The following is a 24,910-nucleotide window of genomic DNA, read 5'->3' as shown; positions in this document are numbered from 1 at the left end:
CATCATTTGCTTTCAGTTTGATCCCAAACTTGTATCATCTTTCTCAATCCTTTTAGGGCATAAAAGTACGTTGGATCGGAGTTGTACCTTAGAGTCCAAGACTGGATTCCATATCCAAAATTCTGCAGCAGGACAGCCACCAGATCCTTGTAAAAGATCAAAACAAGTCAACCTAGATTTAATCTGATTTTCAAAAAACTGTGCAAACCCCATGCACCTATCAGGAGTGCAGAGGCAATGGGCAATTGAGATGCCTGGCAATACAGAGGACAAACCTGGTAATGGAATGGAGCCCAGTATCACTTGGTGTCACCTCCTCACTCCAAACAAGCATGTTGAGAATTCAAAAGAAGCGAGCTAATAATTTTTCTAATGAAGAAGCCACATGAAAACATCTACATGCTGGGTATCATTGGTCAGGGGCTCAGTCTTTAAGAGTAAAAACTCTTTCTACATCCAAATTGAACTAGAAAGCTGAAGCAATACATTCATACAGAACAGAAAGATTACTGGTTGGGTGCTTTTGTATGTATATATTACTGAACTTTCTAATTCAGTTTGGAATTTGGGATGGAGAAGCACTCTTACAAACATAGTATGAACCGTGAGTTATAAACTCTACTTTCTCCAATTTAAGTACTTTATTTCTAGGCAACCAAGGGTCCTTTGATGAAGTCACTAAAAATCATTGATGATACTGTTTTGTTGAACAAATTCTGACAAATCAGAATAATATGACTCTTGAGCAGTGATTTCTGGGTTCTACTTGGTGGTTGGGGTTCTTAGCCTATATGATATAATACTCCCCAGGAAAGAATGCAGTGTATTCAACCTAATTGTGATGATTATGCAATCAGTGTACTTACTAGACATTTAGGGCACAGTGGCCAGTCGTTATCCTCTCTTGTAATTGCACGGTGCAGTACTGCATTGTGCGGCGCAGCAGAGACCATGTGGCACAGCGGGCCCCACATGGTGCACATGGCCTCTGCAGCTGTCGCACGATGCAGTACTGCACCGTGCAGTAACTGCATAGGATAAAAATTCGTCCCTACCCCTACGTGGTTGTTGTGCATCCGCATATAACAGACAATGCAGACGACAGATCTGTCAACTTGAGAAAATTGTCAATAGTCACCATTTCCTGCATTAAAGTGAACTTAGCAATACAATGCCGTAACCCAGTTAGCCTAACACAACTCAGACTGCCTCTTACGTAGTGCAAGTGCAACCTCAAAATTGTCCTTTGGTTAGCTCCGAGTTAGTCTCATTTCCCAAAATGCGCTCCGTAACAGTTTCTGTATTAAATTTTGGGGAGGATTTTCATGCATCGCTGCATGAGGGGTGGGTGACGATGCGTTAAATAGGGAGAGGGGGGACATTTGGACATTTCGAGGGTGACTCTGCAGTATTTTCAAAAGCAAGGGGTGATTTGAGTTTCGTTTGAAAACCAAGAGGTGACGTGTAATTTATCCTAATTTTAACCATTAGATATTTACTGCAGCCTGCTGGTTAGTTTCTCCTCTTTGGTTAAATTTTCTTTTCATTAAATATAAAGAAGTTCCTGTCTCTATGGATTTTCATATTATTTGGTCTTCATATTTGTGATAAATTTGGATGCGATTGACTGGTAAGATGCATCTGTCATTGTTGTTTCCTCTCAAAGCTGCCTTGGATGAGTGCAATCTATTGATATGATATTAAAAGTTGCTTAGAAGCGGTAGTAATTTCTATTTTGGCAGCCTAAGGTCTGGTGGTTGTATCTGCCTTGTGGTCTTGTAAACTCTATTTTATTAATAAGGGTTTCTCCTTCTTTGACTTCTGTTAATAAAATTTTTTGTTTTATTCATCATGGGTCGAATTTTAGAAGTTAATTCAATTAAATATTCTTTTATATATTGGCATGTATCTCTTATTTTCCATGGGAGAAAAAATGCCACTCAATCTTACCCAAAAACAAAAAATAACACCATTCGGTTGTGGCAGATATACTGCCCATGTGCCTGGACATAGGAAGTGCAAAATGATTGTCGCACCCCTGATCATTTCCAATTTTCAGAAGATGCGATGATCATTTCACTCACCCTTGTGTTAGGGTGCAAGGGCGGCGTGCGCTGCACGATTGGGTGGTTTTCTCTTTCCTTTTGTCATATACACATTTATTGTTACTTTGACACCTACTAAGCCCGGACCATATAAGGGCCAAAATTTGCCATCTTGGTACACTGGTTAAAGAACACGTTGCAATCCTGTTACCAACAATCCTTTAGTTCTTTTTTCAATTTAAAATTAAAATGTGGGACCCATTTGCCTCCACATTCCCTCCACCGCACCTTTGCTTCCGCCCTCCTCTGAAAAACTTCATCTTATGAATAAGTATGGGTATGCCAAGTTCGGTTCCTCTACACGACAGGTGAACATACATGTGAGAGCCAACCACCTATTCTATTATTGCCATTTATAAGCGGAGAAGGAGTTTTTGTGAAAACAAAATTAAAATGTAATTGGGTCTGAGATATACATTCACCTATTGGTACGTGTAGATGATCCATTCTCATGTATGCCTAATGTGACAACCGGATGAATATTATGCCCAATATTGTCCCAGTTGTGGATACTTAAAGGTATAATTTTAGGACAAAACATCGCACATGAAAATGATAATTCAAATTGGAAAAAATTATATTTATCGCCCCTGTAGTTTGAATCTATTATGGCTATCACCCCTGTAAATTAATTTATTATGTCCGTATTCCTTAGTGTTAACTCTATTAATTTTGAAAAGGAAATGATTGGTGGTAGGCCCATGTGCTTGGGGCGCAGCCTACTGCTGCTGATTGTCCCAATCGAGAGAACATTCTCCCATTATAGAGCATGAAAAAGAAAAAGAAAAGGCCAAATGTACGTACGTTCGGTGCAAAGATGCAAGCTGCGTCCGGACACAAGGGTGGACAAGGACAAAATGATGGCAAGGATGACGAGTGCTTCACTTGCTTCTTGATCTCATGTATTCTACATATTACCCAGTCATACACCTGAAATGCATAAACGTATATCCATTTCATTATTCATTCATGTTAAATAATAAATGAAAAACAATTAATGCTCTATTTTATGACACACACACGTACCAAAAGTAAAAAAACCTAATTATGTCATGCATTTATGAAACCCTAATTAAACCTAATTAATTATATATATGATAATTAATTACCTGGATGCATTTATTAGGTGTTTCCAGAAGAGTTTGGAATTCATGCATGATCCAATTGGTTTTAGCCTTGATTCCATTTTTATTCTCAAAATAGACAAGAGTTGTCTTAAGACCAATAGGTGTATTAGATTTGGAATCATTGACAGGCTGTTGTCCGCTAGTAGCTTTCCCACGGATCCATCTTTAGCTTGTCGACTTGCCCTAGATGAGCCCTGTTGATGCTTCCTCTTCCTCTGTGTGAAAAAGTAATAATTCTTGCGGCTGCAATCATCTGCAGATATATATATATATATATAAACCCCACATATTAACTGCGAGAAGAAAAAAAGAAAAAAAAGAAAAAGGAAGATTAGTTAGGGTTAGAAGCATACCTGTGAATGCAAGAAACTCGGTTGGATGAAAAGAGTAGATGTCAACTTCTTTGATAAAAGAAGAGACTCTCAAACTCGGTTCTGCGACTTTTTTGTTTAGGTAGTCCAGGATGAGTTGTTCTTCGTCGGGTTCAAATGAGTAGCCACTGGGGAAGAATTCCATTGAGGCAGGACTGAAATCAACAAAGTCGAGAGAGTAACCACTAGGGAAGTCCATTGCGGAGGTAGTAGGGCTGACAGGAGGTAGGGCTGACATATAAATAGTACCGCTTAAATTAAGTAGTGATCGATCATGTAAGAAGAACTAATAAGCATGGTTTGTTTTAAAAATGGAAAATCGTTAGTTTGGAGCGTTAGATTTTAGTTTTAGGGTATCCAATGACCAAAATGCCCTTCTAATAAAAAAACCCACCAAAATTTGAAAAGAAAATGATCAAAATGGATGCTCTCATCTTCTCCAAATGGTTTAGGGTTTGAAACTGAAAATCAAACCCTAAATCATTTGGGGAAGATGAACCCTAAAATCAAACCTCCAAAATTGAAGTTGCGGTGAAGAAAGAGCTGCCGTTAGTCGTTTATTAGTTAGGGTCACCAATTATTGTTTGTCCTAGTGACGAAAACGATGGATGTCACACCCAACATACCTCTCTTCTCTATCTTTTAGTCTTTTAGATTTACATCATACACAAACGCGATACATATATATGACTGCAAAATAGGACCCCATACCAACGATTTGAACTTGGGAGTCTTGGGCACGGTTGGATTCTGATAAGTGTTCGGTGGATCGAGTCCGGATCAAGTCCCAACATTTATTCCAATTCAAGTGCGGTGAAAGCTCTCCAATCTTACACCCGTTTTGTTTATTATTATCGGAATTGGTAGTTCGTTGTTATTCTTTAGGGTTCTCCAGTTGAAGAATATATATTTTACAAGATTGAAGTGAACTAGTCAATCTATGCCCATCCTGAGCACCGCATATGATATGAACAAGTTGACTTCGACAATGATACACCCAGCTGTAATACCACGTGCGATATGATGAGATGAGGCTGGCTTAGATGGCTAGAGATATCAAATGGGTCTCATGTGGAGTTTTAGTTAGATTGGAACTGAACATGTTATATGGATGTGCTCTTAGAGATAATCTCCATGTCGATAAATACACCCTAACCCACAAATTTCTTCACTGCAACTTCAATTTTGGAGGTTTGATTTAGGGTTCATCTTCCCCAAATGGTTTATGGTTTGATTTTCAGTTTCAAACCCTAAAGCATTTGGAGAAGATGAGGGCATTTTGATCATTTTATTTATAAATTTTGGTGGGTTTTTATCGGAAGGGTGTTTTGGTCATTAGATATCCTAAAACTAACATGTAACGTTCCAAACTAACGGCATGGACCAAAGTGCTACAAAGTTTTGAAAGTAGGGGAGTTTGCAATTAAAAAAATTGTAAGGAGCCATTTGGACAAATGGGCATTTTCAAGGGGGCCATTTGTCAAAAACCCCTATATGATGGATGTGTGGCAAGAGAACCATGGGTCTCCCCATGTGAGGAGAGGATTATCCGCCCTTTATACTTATCTAATCCACCTATGGCTGGAGAACCATGGGTCTCCCCACTTTCACTCACGGTTTGAATTAAAATTTCCAAAGCTCACGGGTGAAAGTATAATTAGGTCAAACCTTAGGGAGGTACGTGAAATTTTCTCCTGTTTTGTTTAACAAATGGGACCCACACTCTTCTTCTCCATGGATTAAAATCTTTTGCATTGCACCGATCTGATGGTACATTGTGCAATGCGGGCTTGAGAGCTCGACAGGTGGATGATCCTTCATCCAATGCTGTGAGATCGATTGACCCAGTTTTTTTTGTTCTTTCTTTCTTCTCGAGCTTGACACGATCGATGTCACATGCACCGGTCCACGTGTTTAGTTCTCAAGCCCACACTTTGCAAGATCTGGATTTCCTCCAGCCATGGTAGAAGTTGGAGGATCCAGCCCGGCCAAAACGCAGGGGTTTGATCATTTCATAAGGGGTCCACCCAGAAATGACCCAAACACCTCTATTTTGGTTGGGCTGGATCCTCCAACTCCCACAACGGCTCGAGGAGAGCCAAATTTCTGTACCGTAGTGCACCGCCAATCAATGTATTGCAGAGGATTTTTTCCCTATCCCTAGGTGAAGAACTGTTTTGGATGAAACCCCCTAGAACAATGTTATAATCCAGTAAAAGAGATTCATGTATTCTACCAAGAAAAAAAAGAGATTCATGTAATAATATAAAATTAAAATTATTTATTCAAATAAAGGAAAAAGAACTGTCCGGGAGTGTGGCCTATGCCAGGACTCCCATGAGTCTATCTCTCCCCACCCAATATGAAAAGACACCTCTACCCCCTTGTTTTGAGGAGGAGAAAGATAGACAAATGAGAGTGTTGGCGTAGGCCACACTCATAGACAGAGTTCTTTTTCCCTTATTTGAATAAATAATTTTAATTTGAACAAATTACATGCACCCGCTGTAGTTTGAAACAATATCAAAACACCCCCTAGTTTTACTATTTCAAAAAACCCCCTAATATCTCACGGTGTTAGTAAATTGTTAGTTTTGTAAGTTAAAAAAGACCATTTTACCCTTCCACTTTAATGTGTTATTTTAAGTACCATTTTACCCTTATTCCCATTCTTCTCCTCCAAACATGAAAACCCTAAATCGATTTAGGGTTCCCACTACTTCTTCTTCTTCTTCTTCTTCCTCTTCCTTCTGCAACCCACCTGCCTCTCCTTTAACACCATCCAACCACTCCTCTTTGATCCCCTCATATCTGTTCCATTCTCAAGTTCGAATTTCAATTTAACAACGATTCCCTATACGGGTAAATAACAATTAATAATTAAAAAAAATATTCCTTCATCGTTTATGAACTTATGAATTGTTATCCTCTTCTATTACTGCACGGTGCAGTACTGCATCGTGCGGCGCAGCAGAGGCCATGTGGCACAGCGAGCCCCACATAGTGCACATGGCCTCTGCAGCCGCCGTACGATATAGCATTGCACCGTGCAGTAACTACATAGGATAAAAATACTTGAACTTACGTCATTGGCTCAATAGCTTCACCAGTCAACGCATCCAATGACAATGATTATGATTCAAGTAAGAAATTATTGTGCAAGATTTGATTCATTAGTAGTTCTTCACTTCTTTGTTTTGTAAAATATTAAAAGCTCTTTTAATAACAAATGTTTTAAATCATGAAAATTGGTTGGAAATGACAAATGGATGAGTGAATTAGATATATATATGGGAAGCAGTTTTCTGTCCGGGAGTACTGTGGCCTACGCCAGCACTCCCATGGAAATGAAAAATGTAAGGTCTAAAATATGGGTAATAGAGAAACCCAAAAGTGCGAAAAAGGAATAATTAGGGACCTGGTGATGGATGAGTTGAAAAGGGGAGATATTATTTGATACACGAGAAGGAATGCAATTTATCAAGTGGACTGCAATGTCAAAAGCAAAGGGCCAATACCGTTGTGGAATAGAGGAGTGGGCGAGGAGAGTGGGCCTTGTTTCAACGATACACCGGTGCCTGCATTCCACAAACCCCTATTGTTCATGGGTATGCGGAGCGGAGACACGATGTTGAATGCCAATGTGCTGAAAATAGGATGATAATTTTTAAATTCACCCCCAATCGGTTTGTATGGCCTTAATTTTTCCGTCAAAGGTCACATTCAACAAGTAGTTGAAATTTTTGAAAGACAGAAAAAGCATCGATTTATTGGCAAGCGGGTAGAACCGTATATAATTGGTGCGATCATCAACAAAAATAATAAAATAACGGTAACCATCGGGGAATGGAACATGGGATGGACCCCACACATCACTGTGAATAAAATCAAGCAGAAATAAACTACAAGTGTATGTTTCCTTTAAATTAAAGCGATGTTTCCCTAATTGACACGAAGAACAAACACCAAAGTGCCGTGTGGACTGGCACGACAAATTATTGATCGACTTTAATAATGGAACGAAGGAAGGTTTCATGTGGGTGTCCCATCCATTGATGCCACCTATCATAGTTTAAACATTCAGCCACATGAACACTAGGAGCAGAATTTTTGGTGGAAGAGAGTTGATAAAGGCCACCACTAATTGGTCCGACAGAGTGTGTTCCTGGTTGTGCGATCCTTGACAAGAAAAAAGAAGGGTGAAATTCAAAATATACATCATTGGCTTGAGCAAATTTTTTAACTGAGAGCAAAGACTTGAAAATTTGAGGAACATGCAAAATGGAATTAAAAATGGAAAATCGTTAGTTTGGAGCGTTAGATTTTAGTTTTAGTTTTAGGGAATCTAATGACCAAAATACCCTTCTAATAAAAACCCACCAAAATCTGAAAATAAAAAAATGATCAAAATGCTCTCATCTTCTCCAAATGGTTTAGGGTTTGAAACTGAAAATCTTTCAAACCCTAAATCATTTGGGGAAGATGAACCCTAAAATCAAACCTCAATATTGAAGTTGCAGTACGTGAAGAAAGATCTGCCGCTAGTCGTTTACTTGTTAGGGTCACCGATTATTGTTTGTCCTAGTGACCCAACATACCCCTCTCTCTCTCTCTCTGTTTAGGCTGCTAGCTTTGGATCAGAAACTCTATAATAACTCCCACCACTCCGTGTAACTTAGAACCTTCTCTATCTTTTAGTCTTTTTAGATTTACATCATACACAAATGCGATCCGTATATATGACTGCAAAATAGGATCCCATACCAACGATTGGAACTTTGGAGTCTTGGGCACGGTTGGATTGTGATAAGTGTTCGGTGGATCGAGTCCGTATCAAGTCCCAACATTTATTCCAATTCAATTGCGGTGAAAGCTCTCCAATCTTAATTACACCCGTTTTGTTTATTATTATCGGAATTGGTAGTTCGTTGTTATTCTTTAGCGTTCTCCAGTTGAAGAATATATATTTTACAAGATTGAAGTGAACTAGTCAATCTATGCCCATCCTGAACATCGCGTATGATATGAACAAGTTGAGTTCGACAATGATACGCCCAGCTGTAATACCGCGTGCAATATGATGAGATGAGGCTGGCTTAGATGGCTAGAGATATTGAATGGGTCGCATGTGGAGTTTTAGTTAGATTGGAACTGAACATGTGATATGGATGTGCTCTTAGAGATAATTTCCATGTCGATAAATATACCCTAACCCACAAATTTCTTCACTGCAACTTCAATTTTGGAGGTTTGATTTAGGGTTCATCTTCCCCAAATGGTTTATGGTTTGATTTTCAGTTTCAAACCCTAAAGCATTTGGAGAAGATGAGGGCATTTTGATCATTTTATTTATAAATTTTGGTGGGTTTTTATCAGAAGGGCGTTTTGGTCATTAGATATCCTGAAACTAACATGTAACGTTCCAAATTAATGGCATAGACCAAAGTGCTACAAAGTTTTGAAAGTAGGGGGAGTTTGCAATTAAAAAAATTATAAGGAGGCATTTGGACAAATGGGCATTTTTAGGGGGCATTTGTCAAAGAGCAAAAACCCCTTGCATAATGGATGTGTGGCAAGAGCTGAGGCTTATCCGCCCTTCATACTTATCTAATCCACCCGTGGTTGGAGAACCATGGGTCTCCCCACTTTCACTCACGGTTTGAATTAAATTTTCCAAAGCTCACGGGTGAAAGTATAATTAGGTCAAACCTTAGGGGAGGTACGTGAAATTTTCTCTTTTTTTTTTAACAAATGGGACCCACACTCTTCTTCTCCATGGATTAAAATCTTTTACATTGCACCGATCTGATGGTACATTGTGCAATGCGGGCTTGAGAGCTCGACAGGTGGATGATGCTTCATCCAATGCTGTGAGATCGACTTACCCAGTTTTTTTTTTTCTTTCTTTCTTCTCAAGCTCGACACGATCGATGTCACACCGGTCCACGTGTTTAGCTCTTAAGCCCACACTGCAAGATGTGGATTTCCTCCAGCCATGGTAGAAGTTGGAGGATCTAGCCCTGCCAAAACGGGGGGGTTTGATCATTTCATAAGGGGGGTCCACCTGTGAAATGACCCAAACACCTCTATTTTGGTTGGGCTGGATCCTCTTACTCCCGCAATGGCTAGAGGAGAGCCAAACTCCACACTGTAGTGCACCGCCAGATCAATGCATTGTAGAGGATTTTTCCCTATCCCTAGGTCAAGAACTGTTTTGGATGAAAACCCATAGAACAATGTTATAAGCCCATAAAAGAGATTCATGTATTCTACCAAAAAAAAAATGAGATTCATGTAATAATATAAAATTAAAATTATTTATTCAAATAAGGGAAAAAGAACTCTGTCCGGGAGTGTGGCCTATGCCAGCACTCCCATGAGTCTATCTCTCCCCTCCCAATATGAAACAAACCTCTACCCCCTTGTTTTGAGGAGGAGAAAGAGATAGACAAATGAGAGTGTTGGCATAGGCCACACTTCCGGACAGAGTTCTTTTTCCCTTATTTGAATAAATAATTTTAATTTTATATTATTATATGAATCTCTTTTACGGGCTTATAACATTGTTCTATAGGTTTTTATTCAAAACAGTTCTTGACTAGGGATAGGACCGGACATCCGGTTCATATGGTCGTTACATTGTATGTCACTAGAAATGACTATAAGGATGTCATCGGATATTCGAAAATCTGTATTCGATCCGTGTTCATATTTGTTTAGGAGAATTTGAATCTGTCTGAAAACTAATCGGATACGAATATGATAATCCCTCTATCCGATCGATTATTATCGCAATTCGACGGTAATAAAATGTTTGAAATATATATTTGCGTCCGTCTATCCAATTACATTCACCGCTCCTCGTGTTTTTGAACCATTTACAGAACACCCCCTCCCCACGGTTGTTTGAACAATTACATGGACTTCCCCTTGACTATTAGTGGAGCTTACAAGTAAGCCCAGTCCGTTATGTTGAAATTGTTAGTTGAAGCAAAACTTTCATAAATGACCATATTACCCTTCATTAATGTACTTTTATCCTTTTACCCTTATGTTACAAAACCCAAATGCATCTCCTCAACCTTCCATTTCATCTCTTTCTTCTCCGGCGATCCAGTGATTTGTGAGGAGCTCCACTTTATTCTTCCACTGAACCTAACCTAGCCCATAAATAGCAAGGGAAGCAAACGGTCACCCAACAAAATTAATCACAGGGAAGAATTAAGCCATATGGGTCCTCTTATGTTTCTTTAATTGGTTCCTCTATGAACAATCACCTGATGAACAGTCTTGATTAAGAAGAAATAATAACCCACGCATCACAAGCCACACAATACATCTAGTAAGGGTAACCACTAACCACAAGGTAATCGCAGTCAGCATTCTTGTTCACTGTGCGTGTTTGGGGATTTTTAATTTCAAAAGAAGCAAGATGCTGGTGTATCATGAAAGTTTATGGATGTGGGAGGTTTGTTCTTTAGTGGCTTGGTTTATAATCCTTTTTTTTTTTAACCCAAATATTCTCTAGGACCCGGGCTGGCCCCTAACCTTATATTAAAAATCAATCAATTAAGAAAACAGAATACGAGGGGAGGGGACATACTCGCCTTACCCCAACCTTGAGAAGATAACATACTCCATCACACACTCGAACAGATGAGACCTCCCATACAAACTCGAACAGGCTTATAATCCTTCCAACTTTTTTATTCTGATTTCATAGATCAAATTTGGTGAAATAGATTTTATTGCCTAGGTTTGATCTAACACAGCAGGAGCTGCAACATCTATGGTTTGTTGAAGCAGACCAGTTTCTTTTGGTCTGCATTCTTGGGATGCATTCTAGGTCGATTTTGCATTCTCGGACAATAAAAATAACTATTTTTATCGTCTGAGAATTTGAAATCAACCTAGAATGCATACCAAACCCTACCTTAATGATCCTAAGCTTCAACATGTTACTCAAGATGGATGAGAACTAATAATTGATTACAAGAATATTCATAAATTACAAATAATATGCATGAATGGAAGTTCATGGAATGCACTTAGGGGTTAAGCACATGTGAGAATGGAAGAATAAATAACCTAAGGGGAATAAAGGGATATGGGAGTATGCTTATTATCTAAATAGCATCTTTGCTAACTAAGTCACACACGAATGAAGAAATTAAAATAAGGGAGAAAGAACATTTGCTTGGTTGTGTAAGAATTTCCATAAGGTGGGCTGGCATAGTCCCACTTTATTTTTAAAAAAATCGGTTTAGTTGTGTTGATGGGAGCTGCCTTAATGGTATGAGTCCAGTTACTATGTGTGGACCTAAAGTATTGTTTCCTTAATGGGAAGGAAACCCTATTTTTCTGCGGGTTGGTCCTGCCCTCACCACTATAAATAGTTGTCATTGGCCCATTAAGTGACCACTGCGAGAAAACCTAAAGTTGAGTGGAAGAGGGGCAGACCATACCAACAGATTCGTGTGCGACAAGGATCATCGAGTTCGACTTCCACAACCATGGATCTAGGTACGCCAAGAACACCTCTGTAATTTTATTGTATGCTCATTGATCTCCATGAATGTTCCGCACGGGTTATTCTATCAATGGTATCAGAGCCTGATCATGGTTGATCAATGTGGCTACTGTTCTTAATTTTATTTTTGGTTGTGTGTGAAAGCATCATAGATCAAGAAGAAAAAAAAAATTGCATTGGCCATTGCCGAAACCATGGCCGTGGCTTTTATGCTCAGGAAACCGCAGGCCAAACACCGTGAATTCTATGTGTTTTCTTTTAGGGCATAATAAAAAATTTAAAAATTTAAAAAAAAAAATTAGTTTGCCTTGTAGAGGCAGTTTTTGGTGGCTGTTGGGGTTTTACCGGCCATTGAGGCCAGGGTTATACTCGTCGGATGCTGACGGTACTTTGCCTGTTATTTTGGGAGCCACTGGCCCTCTGGTTTGGCCGCCACTAGGGGCGGTAGTGGCTGTTTTTTGAAAATCCAGTTTTTTTTTTCAGTATTAATGGTAGTTTATTGGGTTTTACCGGCATTCGATACCGTGATTATGTTGCGAGAGGACGGACGTTCACCGGCTTCTTCCCTGGCCGTCGGTCCATCGATCTGCCACTGCAAGGGGCGGCAGTACGTTTTATTTTAAAAAAAGAAAAAAAAAAAAAAACAGACATTTAAATTTTTTTTTTGGAAATATTGGTTGATGGGTGAAGTTTTTCCGACATCTGACACCGACATTGTGATCGCCGGAGGGAGGAAGTTCTTCGCCGGTGTCTGCCTGTGCCGTCGGTCCCCAGTTTGGCCACCGCGGCCGGCAGTGGTAGGCGTTTTCATAAAACCCTAAAAAAGGTTTTCGGTTTTGCGTTTTTGGGGAAGAAGATGGGGGAATATTCCCCTGTCTGATTCGCCCCACCTTTTGATTATAAAAAAAAAAAAAAAAAAAGTTCAAAAGAGAAAGTCAAACGGTCAAAAAGGTAATGGTTAATGGGTTTTGCTATCGTGCGCATGAGTGGGTTTGCTAATGTGCGTCGGGTCGGGTCGACCTAACCACCTGATTGATTGACCCGATTGTTGACCCAACCCGAGTGGGCGTTGACCGGTCAATGGGTTGATCGTTGACCATTGACCATGACCGGTTTGACCTTTTGGTTTGGTCCATGGTTTCACTGGTTCGTCCGGTTCGGTTTTGGTTCACGCAGACATAATTTAAAAAAAAAAGAAAAAAAAAGAGGAAGAAATAGAAATAAGTTTGGTTTTGTTTTTGTTTTTAGAAACAAAAAAACAGGTGAAACAGAAAAAAAAAGTGAAGCAGAAACAAAAAAACGTTTTTTTTTGTAAACAGAAACAAAAATTAAAAAAAAAAAAAAAAAGGTTTGATTTACCTTTCTGTTTTTGTTTATGTTCTGTGCTGTTCTGAACTGTCACAATAGAGAACATATAACTTCTAAAAAAACTTAGAAATTTTAATATGTTTCCAATTTTCACATAATGTGATTTTGTGATTGTCATTATGATAGAAAATTATTTACTTGTTGGATCTAGTAATGGCATGATGGAACATCTTATATAGATATTAATTGTTTCATACTCTTGTGTTCCATAATACAGTACAAATCTTTGATGATATACATTGTAACAATATGACATATGTGATGTATATCTCGTGATTGTTTGTTATTACCACCATGAGGCAATGCTCGTACATTGTGGTGTTTCAATAGGAACACGTTTAGTGTTTGATTTGTACCTTGTTATGTTTCAATCTGGCAAGATAGGGAAGTTCTGTGCATGGTAACACTTAGTTTCATTTCAGTTGTTTTTGTTACATGCCTAAAGAGGATTTATGATAAAAATAAAATTGGCTCATACGGTGTTTTTGGTGGCTTATTATTATAAAGGTCAATAAATTAAAAATGTGTAATATGATATAAGTCTGTATTAATTTTCTTTGTTAAAGGCTTATCATCGTTTCATGCAATGTTTATTATATTGTCAAATTGACTGGTCGAACCGGTGGGAAGATGGAATTATGTACTCCGAACCGGTTGTATGGTTCGACCAGTGGGACAATATAATTATGAACTTTGTTCTGATTTTGGTTCAATTTAATCTGTTTTTTATTCAATTCAGGCTATGGAATATTTGTAGAAAATGATTTGGTTCATCCTATTTACAAAAGTAATATTTATTGATATAATTCATGAAAATGTTGTAGAGAAATATTTTTGCTTCAGAATACCATTTATGCACTTCTACTTCAGGAAAATAATTCCATTTTGAAAACAGTTTTAATAAAAGTGATTTTCTAAATTATTTTAAGGCTATTTTTAAACCATTTTTTGAGCCATTTTTTATCATGAATTATGAGAGTACCTTGGACCGGTGGGAGTATAAAATTTAGGTCAAGGGTAGTTTAATGTTCCATATAGTGGCAGGAACGTTTTAAAGTATACTCTCATTTTGAGAGACATTAAATCAAACTCTCACATAAGAGTCCGTTTGGCTTCATTAAGTATCTCTTTGGCCTTTTTTAAGATGTCGTTTGGATACATAAAGTAAATTTTGGTGCATATTGGTTGTTAATCATTTGTGCTTTGTTTTCCCTCATGTTATGTCAGATACATATACTTTTTGCAACATCACATTTTGAATTATTCTGAGTGTGGATTCAGTGCCAAGACGGACTGATTTGTGTTCCCTTTGTGAAGTCTACTGATCAGGTTGCTGATATTTTCACCAATGGATTGTCTGGAAAATTGTTTCATCTTAATCTAGTCAAGTTGGGTATGATTGACATATTTGCTCCAACTTAAGGGGGAGTGTTAGAACCGTAGGGGTACTTTAGACCCTTTTTTCTTATGTTTTTATGTTTCTATTATGTGGGCTTTAGTCCCACATTGCTTATTTGTACTTTTATTCTCTATTCTCAGTGATATAATTAAAGAGCTTGGGATGATCATTATTCATCCAAGCCTTACTCTAATTCTAAGTCTGTTAACAATTAGGGCAGGGTCTGAACTTGTGGTTGCAAGTTCTCCAGTGTGCTGGTCGCAAAGATGGAAGATGGAGCTCGGGTGCCCTAATTGCTTCACAAGTTTGAATTCCAACGGTAAGAATTTAGATGGGATTGGGTTTTTATGTTTTTAGTGTAAAGGGTAGTTTCGTCATTTGCATTTAGTTAAGTCCGTTAGTTTTTGGGCCAGAATTGATATTTGGTACTTAGTGGGGTTGCATTAATATAACAGGATAGCTCAGGGGGTAGCGCTGATAATTTCCCATATATATATATATATATATATATATATATATATATATTAACATTTGTGGTCATTCTCAATAGCTTTACTTTCTTAGAGAAGCATTTCTCTAATATATGGATGTTCTGATTTTATTGCAGAAGATAATATCTAATTAGCTTGCATGGCTTGTTCTTTCATATCTTGGTTATTATACGACAAGAGTCTATGTTGGCTAGCCAGTGCTTCTATCTTTTCACTTCGACATCAACTGCATATGATCAGTGGGATTCCTCTCTGAGTTCAAAACTGTCACTTTTTACTCATTTTTCAACCTCTATGAGAATACTTGGTTACTTTATTGGGCAATCTACTGGCTTAATCTGACGTTACTTTGGAATCACTCTTTCTCTTGCTGGTTTGCTTTTGTGGAACTAGTCGGAGGTGCCTCGTCATCTGTCATTTCGAGCACAAAAATAGTGATGGGGCCTACTAGTAAAGATATTTTGAGCTTGGAAAGGGAGAAATGTTCCTCCAGCCTAGGTTTCTCTCTTACCACAGTGATTGTTGTCATTGTTTAGTTTCATTGTTGGTGATGATTTCTAGATATGTTCTTCACCTTACAAAATAAGAAAGTTGAATTACTGAGAATTGTCTCAGTTGGTTTTTTTGCAGAGTCCACTCTTCATGTCTGCAAAAGAGACTCACCCTCTAAACCACCCCAAGCCACCTCACACTGAAGAGAAGCTCGGAACAAATTTGGTTCCCATGAGTCGAGGTAAATTAAAAAAAAAAAAATTCCTGTCAATGGATATTCACATTTCACACTTCTTTTTTAATTGAATTCTTTCACTTGACTCATTATGTGAGCCCTATTCAAGGAAATTTGAGGTTAAAGGGTATAGAGGACTCATTCTATCATGCAGATTCCCTCTCGCTGCTAGGAAGCATATAGGTCATTGGATTTCATTATTGGATTACTAATATTACTGTCCTTGCCTTGTGAGGCACAGCCTGTTGAGCTTCTAGAAGCCTAAGAGATTAGATTCAGTAACTCAATTGAAGACCAGAATTACAATGATTAAATAATGATGAGAATTGAAGAATGAACAATAACTGGGAATCAGAATATCAGATGCACTTCAGTACTTGATGGAATACTCTCTTCTGTGAATAGAGCAGAATATCAGAACCTAGAAGCAATCCAACAGTTGGATCTAAGTTATAGAAGAATGCTAGTTAGATTAGAACAGTTCTAGAACCAAGAACCAATAGCAGGATATGGATTGATCTCAAAACAGTATTAAAAGACAATCAATCAGCAACAGAGTCAAGTATTACCAGTAAGATATCAAACTGAAACAAAACCAGAAACTGTAACCTAAAATAGAAGTCTAATATGAGAGTTCCAGCAAGTTGAGTAGCAACAGGACTCTTATCAAAATGGCAGAATGTTCAGATTTTGAAAACAGAAACAGATTAAGTGCTAGTCTGATGGTTCTCTCTGAAACAAGATTTCAAATATCAGTTCTTATTTAAGAGAAACTCAGATTTTCCTACTTGGAAAAGGAAGATACAAGAAACAGAAAAAAAGACCTGATCTTTAATGAACAGAACAATAGCAGAAATTTAGATCTCACTGGAGTAAGAGATTACCCGACAGATACTTGATCTCAACAATCAAATATAAGACATACATATGGAAGTAGAGAAGTCAAGGTACTAACCTGGTGATGCAGATCATATCCCTTGGAAGAAGAATTTTTGGATTTGGATTTGGTTCCGTTTTTTGGGTCTACTTGAACCCACAGTTCATTAAGTTATGCCAAATTTAAGTCTCCAATGAGTTTATATGGGTCATGTGGTGCAGTCAAGAATGGCTGCTGCCAAGTTCGATTCTGGTTTAATGGAAAGTAACGAAAGGGGCCACGGTTGGAGGGTTTTATGTAGAGAAAGGCTGCAAATGAAGGAGGAATGAAAGGAAAGATTGTGATGAAGGAGGCTAACTTAATTGGTGATTTCGGCTGCATAGTTGATTGAAGATGGTGATGAAGATGTGATTGGTGTGGGTATAGTAGGGATGATGGTTGAAGTTGAAAACAAGGAAAAGAAGATAAACAAAAATTAAAAGATAATTTTGGCTGCTAGAGATCTACTAGAGCCCACCGTAGAAGTCCACCTAGGTCTACCAAAAGAGATCCTCTTTTGGATGCAGTTGCTGAGATCCATAGCCCACCTGAGTCCACAGGATATAGTTCTTCAAGAGAAGAGGTTTTTTTTTTTTTTTTTTTTCAATTCTGGCTGTAGAAACTGCCTCCACGATTTCTATTTATAGGGGAGGAAGGGCAAAAAAAGTCTCTTGGTTACATGCATCACAAAAGTGGACTGTTGGTCTTTCCAATCTTAGTGGAGTTCCCACACCTAGAAAACATTTGTCCATACATGGAAACTATCAAACTTAGAAACTTACTTCAATACCTAGGAACAACAAACAAGAAACTTAGAAACTAGTTACAAGAAATAATAAATTGTTTTAGGGAGCTCAGAAGTCACAAGACTTTTTTGTTGACTTGTGGGCCAGAACTTGACAATCCCAAGGGTCCACGAAATTGCTGTAAGGGCCAGAGTTAGTTCAGTCCAGGCTGGACAGAACTGGCTGGACTCGGACCTGGGCTGTTGAACCAGCCGGATGCTCTGCATCATCATGGGCTAAATAATTTTGAGTTTTCTATTTTAACGGGCCCATTCTATAAGCACAATATTAGGGATTTAAGCCTTATATGGGATTAAGTAGTTAGTTTCTCTTTTCTAGTTTCTAATTCCTTGTAATGAGTTACGGATATTAAGTAGTAGTTTCTGATTTTGTAACTTTCTATTTTGCATGTAATAGCAATGGATCCTCTAGAAAGATTTCATCCTAGTTTCTTATTTATTTGCTTTCTAGAAGGATTCCTTTTTGGTGTTTGCTTGGCAGGCAAGTAGCAAGAAGAGTTTCTATTCTTGTAATCAGTTTATTGGTTATTATAAATAAAGAGCAAAAGGCACACTAGCCCACAGATTTGATGTTTGAGAAAACTATGCTCTATGTGAGTGTGCACTGTGGTGAATCAGTCACAAACCATGTGGTGAAGCAAGTGGCAACCAAGGTGGTGAATCCTTGGTTTGGTTTCCTGCAGGCCATAGGTGGTGAAGCCTTTGGTCATACCCCCTTTTATCTTCGATCTTCTCTCTTTCTCTTTCTTCTTCTACCCTGCTGATTCTGTCAATTCCAGCAACCTTCTTTGTTTCTATTGGGGTCACCAATAAATAATCTCTATCCTTCTTTGTGTCTTTTATTTATATTTCTATTGGTTTGTCACCTTTACTGCAGGAACCTCTACTGTTTTCTCTCCTACAGTTTCCGTTTTAAACCCTATTCTAACTGTGGTTTTGTCATGATGTTCCCCCTATCCAGCCATCAGATAGGGCCCAAACTTAAACCAAATATTCTCCCCTATGAGTTGTTCCTTCGATCAGAACTATAGGTCTATCTGAACTCTGATTTGAGAGTTATCTCTGTTTGTTTTCAGTTACTAAATTCTGTTTTTCTAGTTACTAATTATGTTCATCATCAGGATTGACTGTTCCAACTGTTGGATCAAGATGATCTTTGGAGTATATGATCTGCTGGTTCTAAGCACTGTTCTATCTAATTTCAGCCGCATCCAATTGTTAAGTGTTCAGTTATTGATTCAATCCTTTTTTGGTCTATTTCTACTTGTTAAAGACTAATCACGATAGGGGGAGTGTCCCTGTCATGGTGTAGTTGTAATTCTTAGTTGTTAGTTTCTTTGTTAGGTTATGTTTAGTTTCCTTATTGGTTTATGACTTGAGTTGTACTCTAAGTAGGAGTTCTATTTAGACTCTATTTGCTGTAACTAAACATTATATATAAAGGTTGCTTGTCCACGATAGAGATAAGTTGAGTCTATCGTGGTTCTCAGCACTTCTTCTCTTCCATCTTTCTTTTCTCCTTTCTTCTTCTTTGGTTCTTAAACCATCGAAGAAGTTTTCTTCTTTGAGTTCCTTGATGAATCGAAGATCTAGGGTTTCAAGGAGTTGCAATTGTTGGTTCTACTGTAATACCTAACGAAGTTCCAGTCCTGCTGCTAGCGTTTCCTGCTTCTGCTATGATCGATTTTCCATGGGTATCGTAAACTGCTGTTCGAGTTCATTGCTGAGTCAAAAAATACTAAGCGATTCACTGGTTTCGATAAAGTTCGCTGCTATTTGCTGTCGATAATTAAGGAGTATCGATTTCTCTCGCCAGGAAGATCAAACTTGCGAATCCAATGCTGCTGTTCTCATTTCCATGTTGAAAACGATGAAACTCAGCAGGGCTCTCAGTCGAAGGTTGAAGAAGACTTCCCTGCCATTATCTCCTTGGTTATCTCCATAGTTTCGATGGTATTCAGCAACAAAGTACATTTATTTGTTTTACAACAACCTGATGTTGTCTGGTCACCAACAACCTGATGCTGCTACTTGGTTCACAATAACCTATACTACCTATTTGGTTTACAACAACTTGATATTGTCTAGTTCACAACAACCTGATGCTGTCTGTTCCCCAACAACTTGATCCTTCTACTTGGTTCACAGTAACCTATACTGCCTATTGGGTTTACAGCAGCCTGATGTTGTCTAGTTCACATCAGCCTGATGCTGCTACTTGGTTCGCAGTAACATATGCTCCTATTTTTCAGTGGATCTGATCCTTATTCATCAGACCATTAATTATGTGATCTTTGGTGATCACATCATTGTTACCCTATTGATTGGACTGTCTTCCTTGAGAAGAACTGTATTTATCTGTCTTTATTTGGGCAGGTTACTACTTACCTTCATTCGGAAGGTCTTATGATGTAGCTGTTGAATGCTACATTTTTCATTTGCTTTGAGAAGATTACTACCTACTACTAGCCTTCTTTGAGAAGAGCCTTTGATATTGTTGTTGTTGCTATGATATTGTGGATTGTGGTTAGTGTTCATTACCGCTTTTTTTTGTTCATTGTTGATTGGATTTATTCGACATGAAAGTTGTTTTCTACTGAAGTTGCTGATGATTGATGTGGTTGAGTTGATACTGCTGCCTAAATGAAGTTCTCCTTGTGCTCACTGACATCTACCACTATTGTTTATGCTCAAGATTGATGCAGTTTTTAATATATGTTCTTGTTGTTCCAAGCTGGAGTCTTTAATATGTATACTCCAGCTTGAGGGGGAGTATTAAAGACTACTCACGATAAGGGGAGTGTCCCTAGAGTCTTAGTTGTTAGTCTCCTTTTTAGGAGATGTTTAGTTTCCTTATTGGTTTATGACTTGAGTTGTACTCTAAGTAGGAATTCTATTTAGACTCTATTTGTTGTAACTTGTAACTAAACATTATATTATAAATAAGGGAGGCTGCTTGTCCACTGTAGAGTTAAGCTGAGTCTATCGTGGTTCTCAGCACTTCCATTCTTCCATCTTTTTCTTCTCCTTCTTCTCTGATTCTGGTTTCTCAGGTTCTTAAATTGTCACACTAAACTTTTATTCACTGTATTTCTGCTTTGTGGGCATTGTGTTCTAACCTTATCGTATCTACTCTAGAACGCATAAATTAGTATTAGAGCTATGGCCAGTAGTGAATTAAGTCCCTCTAAGATAGCCTATACCCAAAATGTTCTTAATCTACTTTTTGGGGAGATGAGGCAAATGGAAAAATCGATAGGCTCAAATTCAGCAAAGTTGGGGTATACCAGAATTACCCTTGTTGAGAATTGGGAGTGACTTGTGTCTCTTAGACACTAGCCACCTTTATTTATAGGTACAACTACAGTAATGCTCCTAGGGCAACAAAAACCCTAAGGACATAACTACCCTTATACCCATATTACAACACTCCCCCTCAAGTTGGTACATGAATATCACCAAGGTTCAAAAACTCATCTCAACCAATTGTCTCGACCAGGTCGAGATTCTCGAGATCTCGGCGAGACACTACATTTTTTTTTTGTTTTGTTTTTGGAATGATGGTTCGGTGGGCAAATGGCCGTAGTTGGCTCCAAAACTTTAAGGGAAGCTTATTTTAGGCTTAATAAACATATTTAAATCTTCAAATTGAAAAAAAAAAGCTCAATTTGGTGTTTTGGATTTGCATCCTTGGTTGACAGTAAAGGCTGAACCCTTAATGTAATATTGCCTATTCTACACATTGTTTGAATGATAGGAGACATAACTGGCAAGTAAAACAAGTAAATTATACAATAATGGATGGAGACATATAATATTGAATAATTATTTTAAGAAATAGTTAAAGAATTAAGTTTCTACTACAAACTACAGTGAACAATAAATCAATAATACATAAGTCATACTGTCATAGACACCATTCTACCAAGTACCAAGTACAATGAACAATAATATATAAGTCATAGACACCCTAGTCTTCCACGTCCCAAGTCTTCTAAGTCTCAACTCCCAACAAGTGACTGCTTACTAATATGAACTATGTCGTGGTGGATTGAGTCTACTCCACGTCCGATGGAGACAATGTGCATTGTTCTCTGTCTGCATGACATATGAATGCCATGTCATAGTATTCGGGAAGAAACGAGAGTATTCCTCCACAGCTGCAATATAAATGGTCTCATCTACATACTGCATGCAACCTATCCTAGGATATAGGTCACCATAATGTGAAGAATCAGCCATTGAGTCACTCTCATAAGATCCATATGGATGCATGTTGGCTGGTGGGTTGGGCAGGAGAAGAAACTATCGACAAAGGACGATCCAATATGTCCTGTGACTGTGAGTACGTGTCATACTTAAAACTGGGAACAGATGAAGAAGATGCATGCTCCCTAACGCCCAATGGAATGCCCATATGAACTATACTCTTAGATGGGGCTCTCTCCGGTAAAAGATGGGGCACGCCAATGCCCACTTCCTCTCCTTTCCCCCATACTAATCCCTCCCATAGTGCTAAATAGTTGAATGTAGCCAAATTTGAAGGAATAGGCAGCAATCGATCTCTTCGTAGTGTATCTTAGTAGCAAGGAGTGATGATGTGGCCAAAAAGTGAAGAAACAATGTTTTCCCCTTCTCTTGATCAGAAAAGCACAATCTCTGTCGAGATATTTCGATAACTCGAAATGAACCTCGAGTTAGAGCCCTTTTATAAAGGGGCTTTGTAGCAGATTCCCAATATTTCGGCGAGATGGTACAAAGTACTGAAATTTCGGTTGAGTTATTCGAAACCATGCATTTTTTCATCTCGTATGACATTTTGTCTAGAGAAGGTCGAGATTTCGCCGAGAATTTATGTACTATAAATATCACACATGCCCAACTTGTATAAAATAGGATGAAAAACCTTACTACTAAGACCTTTAGTGAAAACATCTGCTAACTGATCATATGTCTTCACAAAAAGTATACAAATAAGACCCTGCTCCAGCTTCTCCTTGATGAAATGTCTATCAATCTCTACATGTTTCATCCAATCATGTTGAACTGGATAATGGGCAATGCTGATAGCAAATTTACTGTTGTAGTACAACATTGGCATTGGAACTAGGGATGTCAATTCCAGGCCCGGCCCGATTATTAAGCCCACCACGTTTAATAATCAAGCGGTCCTGGTGTGGGGTCCTAGCCCGTCGGGTGCTCGGCCGGATCGATTCAAGGTCGACCTAGCCTGCCCGGTTAAAGCCTGACCTAGTCCGACCTAGTCCCATGTTAACATGTTTTTCAAACAATTTTCCTGTGAGGCCTATCTCTTATGAGGAACAAACCATTGAGCTTCTTTTCTTCTACTTTGGATTATACTATTGCCTCTTCATTTCCTTTATCCTGATTTCTTCAAATAGTTACAAATCTACAGATTTAAGTTGATTTTATTCATATAGAGCAGGCCGATGTAATAGCGGGAGTTTAATTGGTAAAAAACGTCCATTAAAGAAAATCAAAGCAGCAAAATTTTTTCGTCTTTGGAGAAAATAGAAAACCATTAATGGATCCCATCTGAGCCCTTCTTATTTCTCAAGTTAAACTTTGAAAATGAGCTTTTTTCTGCTCTGTTTGTTCAAGTAGAAATGATCAAGGAGGAGGGTTGTGCAGTGTATACTGATTTCAAAAAGAGATTCAAAACTATCAAAATATAACCTTTCTTGTCTCACTTCACTCAATCATATAAGCTATGCAATATATGTTGTAATAGACTACATCATATGGTTGCTAATTACACTATATGAGGATAAGAAGAGTGGTTCATAGGGCTGCACCGTTTAAAAACTGTTTACAGACCGTCTAGAGTTAAACAGAGCCCATAGCCTGGTTAAGGCCCGATTCTAGTGGCCCAATTATGGGCCGAAACCGACCGAGCCCGTCCAGGCCTGGCCTGATTAGCTAAACGAGCGGTCACAATGCAAGGCTTGAGATTGGTGAAGCCCGGTTAGGCCTGAACGAGACCGACGGAGCCCAACTGGTTGACAACCCTAATTGGAACACGAACACCCAAATCTTGGAGAAGACCCTGAAGCCAAAGTAACTCACAAATCCTATGTGCCATGATCCTGAATTTAGCTTCAACACTTGATCTTGCAGCCACCGCCTATTTTTTGCTATGCTAGGTGACAAGATTTCCACCAAATAAAGTACAGTACCCTAATGTGGAGCGTCAATATCTGGTGAGGTAGCCCAGTCAGCATCATTGAATGCCTCCACATGCATGTGACTATGAAGCGAAAATAGGATACCCTTTCCTGGAGCTGATTTCAAGTATTGTAAAATACGATATACAAGCTCCATGTGAGAGGAATAGGGATCATGCATATACTGACTAACCAAACTGACTGCATATGCAATGTCCGTCCAAGTATTGGGAAAGATAAATGAGACAACCAACCAACCTCTGATATCTACCTCTATCAATTGGTTCACCATCCTTGCTCCTGAGGTGAGCATTGGTCTCAAGAGGAGTCTCAATAGGCTTGCACCCCAACATCCCGGTTTCTGAAAGAAGGTCCAGAGTGTATTTTCGTTGAGAGAGAAATACACCCCTGGTAGATTGAGCCACTTCAATGCCAAGGAAGTATCGTAGCTTGCCTAGATCCTTAATCTCAAATTCCTTACCCAGGTATGCTTTCAGTCTAGATATTTCAGTAGGATCACTCCCTGTGACCACAATGTCGTCAACGTATACTATGAGAATAATGATGTGAATATGGGATCACCTACAAGCTTGATAAATACAGTGTGATCAGCATTGCTTTGTTTGTATCCCACTGATACCATAGCCCTGTGAAACAGACCAAATCAAGCTCTGGGAGATTGCTTTAGTCTATATAACATATGTTTCAGCTTGAAAACCTTTCCTTGAGTTGCATCACTAGAGTAGCTAGGAGGAATGTCAATATATACCTCCTCAAGCTCACCATGGAGGAAGGCATTCTCAACATCCAGTTGCTGCAGCTCCCATCCTAGGTTAACTGCACAAGAGATGACTCTGATGGTGTTCATTTTTGAAACTAGAGCAAA

The 24,910-nt window shown here is 38.6% G+C and overlaps 1 long non-coding RNA gene across 1 annotated transcript; it reads left to right on the top strand.

The window, feature by feature from the left end:
- The first annotated feature begins 617 nt into the window (after nucleotides 1-617).
- On the top strand, nucleotides 618-23,354 carry LOC122662405. The gene is made up of 3 exons (XR_006333017.1): nucleotides 618-769; nucleotides 12,935-12,936; nucleotides 23,343-23,354. It is a non-coding gene; the product is annotated as an uncharacterized LOC122662405 (long non-coding RNA).
- Nucleotides 23,355-24,910: the final 1,556 nt, after the last annotated feature.

This window comes from Telopea speciosissima, chromosome 5, assembly GCF_018873765.1.
Source record: "Telopea speciosissima isolate NSW1024214 ecotype Mountain lineage chromosome 5, Tspe_v1, whole genome shotgun sequence".
Taxonomy (NCBI): domain Eukaryota; kingdom Viridiplantae; phylum Streptophyta; class Magnoliopsida; order Proteales; family Proteaceae; genus Telopea; species Telopea speciosissima.
This window is presented reverse-complemented; position numbering and strand designations above follow the sequence as displayed.